General features: G+C 48.8%; 1 protein-coding gene across 2 annotated transcripts in view; it reads right to left on the reverse strand.

Annotated features, from left to right (window-relative positions):
• ADA2 (adenosine deaminase 2) overlaps positions 1-3868 on the reverse strand; it is a 34752-nt gene that overhangs the window by 4171 nt on the left and 26713 nt on the right. The gene's annotated exons all lie outside the window — the stretch shown is intronic.

The raw sequence follows: 3868 nt of genomic DNA on the forward strand, positions 1-3868 counted from the left end.
CCACCATGCCCAGCTAATTTTTTGTATTTTTAGTAGAGACGGGGTTTCACCATGTTGACCAGGATGGTCTCGATCTCTTGACCTCGTGATCCACCCGCCTCGGCCTCCCAAAGTGCTGGGATTACAGGCTTGAGCCACCGCGCCCGGCCCAAAACCGAGTTTTAAACCTTGGTCTCTCTGACCTCACAGTCCACTTTTTTTTTCTTTTTTAAAGTCTTGCTCTCTATCGCCCAGGCTGGAGTGCAATGGCATGATCTCGGCTCACTGCAACCTCCACCTCCCAGGTTCAAGCGATTCTCCTGCCTCAGCTTCCCTAGAAGCTGGGATGACAGATGCCCACCACCACACCCGGCTATTTTCTGTATTTTTAGTAGAGATGGAGTTTCACCATGTTAGCCAGGCTGGCCTCAAACTCCTGACCTCAGGTGATCCACCCACCTTGGCCTCCCACAGTGCTGGGATTACAGATGTGAGCCACCACGCCCGGCTTTGGGACTCTTATGTTTATAATCTTTACAGTAAGGTGTTACAAGGTTCTCTTATTTACAACATCCGTATAAGTACCTGTATGTGCTCACTTTAAGTATTTAATAGTACTGTCAAGACGTTATCACTTGCTAGATGACCGTAGACATTTTTGTGGCCTCCTCCCTTGCTGTCCCCATCATACCTTTCTTGCAGTGGAGGCCCTCAGTAGAGGGTGAAAGGTCGGATGTGGCTTTCCCAGACTCCCTTACAGCTAAAATAGCCTTAACACTGGCCTGGGAGGTTATTTGTTGGGGAGCTTTGGGGGATTCTTCCCTGATAAAAGGAGATGCACTGAGGGGCTGTCTCCTATTTTATTTCACTGGATATGGTCACCCCAAATGTGATTCACCATCTGACGACCAAGTGGGGCAGAATCACCCACACAATGGGCATAGTAGAGATTGCTTCTTATGTGAGATAACAAATGTCCTTATTGTAAAATCTGTGGGATGCATTCTTGCAGCCATAAGCATTCTAATGGATTCACATATAAAATATGAAAATTTGGCCAGGCATGGTGGCTCACACCTGTAATCCAAGCACTTTGGAGGCCAAGGTGGGCGGATCACCTGAGGTTGGGAGTTCAAGACCAACCTGACCAACATGGTGAAACCCCGTCTTAAAAAAAATAAATAAATAATATAAAATTTGTGTACGTACAGTGGCTCACACCTGTAATGCCAGCATTTTGGGAGGCTCAGGCAGGAGGATTGCTTGAGCCCAAGAGTTCAAGACCAGTCTGGGCAACATAGAGAGACCCTGTCTCTACAAAAATTATGGCCAGGCGCAGGTGGCCGGTAATCCCAGCACTTTGGGAGGCCAAGGCGGGCAGATCATGAGGTCAGGAGTTCGAGACCAGCCTGGCCAATATGGTGAAACCCCATCTCTACTAAAAATACAAAACATTAGCCAGGTGTGGTGGCACATGCCTGTAGTCCCAGCTACGCAGGAGGCTGAGGCAGGAGAAATGCTTGAACCCAGGAGGCGGAGGTGGCAGTGAGCCGAGATCGCGCCACTACACTCCAGTCTGGACGACAGAGTGAGACTCCACCTCAAAAAAGGAAAAAAAGAAGTAGAAAAATTAGCCAGGCATGGTGGTGTGTAGTAGCCCCAGCTACTTGGGAGGCTGAGGTGGAAGGATCACCTGAACCCAGGAGGTGGATGTAGGCTGTCGTGAGCCGTGGTCATGCCACTGCACTCTAGCCTGAGTGACGGAGTGAGACCCTGTCTCAAAATATATATATGAACATTCCACTTTTCTGGTAGAAATAAAACTCAAGAATTTCCATCGCTACCTAGCACATATATTTTGGTGAATTTTCACTGTTTTTTATTTTTTATTTATTTATTTTTTTTGAGACGGAGTTTCGCTCTTGTTACCCAGGCTGGAGTGCAATGGCGCGATCTCGGCTCACCGCAACCTCCGCCTCCTGGGTTCAGGCAATTCTCCTGCCTCAGCCTCCTGAGCAGCTGGGATTACAGGCACGCGCCACCATGCCCAGCTAATTTTTTGTAGCTTTAGTAGAGACGGGGTTTCACCGTGTTGACCAGGATGGTCTCGATCTCTTGACCTCGTGATCCACCCGCCTCGGCCTCCCAAAGTGCTGGGATTACAGGCTTGAGCCACCGCGCCCGGCTAATTTTTTTTTTTTAAAGGGGGGTTTCACCATGTTGGTCAGGCTGGTCTTGAACTCCCGACCTCAGGTGATCTGCCCGCCTTGGCCTCCAAAGTGCTTGGATTACAGGTGTGAGCCACCACGCCCGGCCTCACTGTTTTTTAAAGATTTCTTCTTCTTTTTAAAAATTAGGACAATTACTTTTAGGTATTAAATACCCAAGTCCTAGCAAAGTTATCTTCAAAGACCATACAACTTGGAACTTGTTAGGTCCTGTGTTGCAAAGTTTTGTACTTCGAGAATTATTTCACACATTTATGATTTTCCCCAACTAGACCACAAGCTCTTCAAGGTTAACAACCCCCTCCCCTTCAAACAATTCTTCTGCTCTCCTAGAGCAGACTTTGATCTAAATTGCATCTAAATTGACTGGAAATGTCAGGGAAAAGAGATTAATGCACAGGGTCCCTTCCTCTAGAGATGGTATGATAAAGCAGAGCCGAAGTCTGGGTGGGAGACGAAGCTGCCCACCATTCTCTCCACCCCTCCTTGGTTTTCTGAGGGTGACAGGTGGGATGCCACAGAGAACTGCCCTCCTGGTCCCGGCCTCCATGTAAACAGCCTCCCCGGAGGGCTGAGCGCGGTGGCTCACGCCTGTAATCCCAGCACTTTGGGAGGCCGAGGTGGGCGGATCACCTGAGGTCAGGAGTTCAAGACCAGCCTGGCCAACATGGTGAAACCCCGTCTCTATTAAAAACAAAACAAAACAAAACAAAAAAAACAAAAACAGCCTCCCCGCCGAAATCTTCCTTTGGATACGAAATTGCAGCCATGATCTTGCTTAGTTAGGTTTACACATTTTAAGGACTGGAATACGGAAGGGCAAAGATGACTGAAAAAGCCCAGGAAGGAGTTCTGGGGAAGAAAGATGTGGCTGGACTAATGGCATTTCAGGAGGAACACCAGCCAGGCCTGCACGGGGCAGGGCGGGGTTTCCTCTCCTGCAATGATGAGGGGCAAAACATCCTAAGACAAGGAGCGGTCCTGGTTCTCCTCCCACTTCTGCATATTTCCAGCTCTGTGGCTTTGGGCAGATCACTTAACCTCTCAAGCACAATTCACTCTCGGAGGATGGAGAGCTTAAGACAGGGTTCCAATTCATACACATTATATACATGCATCAAAATATCACATGTGACCAGGTGTGGTGGCTCACACCTGTAATCCCAGCACTTCGGGAGATCAAGGCGGGCAGATCATTTGAGGTCAGAAGTTCAAGACCAGCCTGGCCAAGAAGGTGAAACCCTGCCTTTACTAAAAATTCAAAAAATTAGCCAGGTGGGTATCAGGACCCTGTATTCCCAGCTACTCCAGAGGTTGAGGCACAAGAATCGCTTGAACACTGGAGGCAGAGTTTACAGTGAGCTGAAATCGCACCACTGCACTCCAGCCTCGGCTATAGAGTAAGATTCAGTCTGAAAACGTTTTATTTCCATGGCTCACGCCTGTAATCCCAACTCTTTGGGAGGCCGAGGTAGGTGGATCACTTGAGGTCAGGAGTTCAAGACCAGCCAGACCAACACAGTGAAACCCCATCTCTATTAAAAATACAAAAATTAGGCCGGGCGCGGTGGCTCAAGCCTGTAATCCCAGCACTGTGGGAGGCCGAGGCGGGTGGATCACGAGGTCAAGAGATCGAGACCATCCTGGTCAACATGGTGAAA

This window comes from Cebus imitator, unplaced genomic scaffold, assembly GCF_001604975.1.
Source record: "Cebus imitator isolate Cc_AM_T3 unplaced genomic scaffold, Cebus_imitator-1.0 Scaffold689, whole genome shotgun sequence".
Taxonomy (NCBI): Eukaryota; Metazoa; Chordata; class Mammalia; order Primates; family Cebidae; genus Cebus; species Cebus imitator.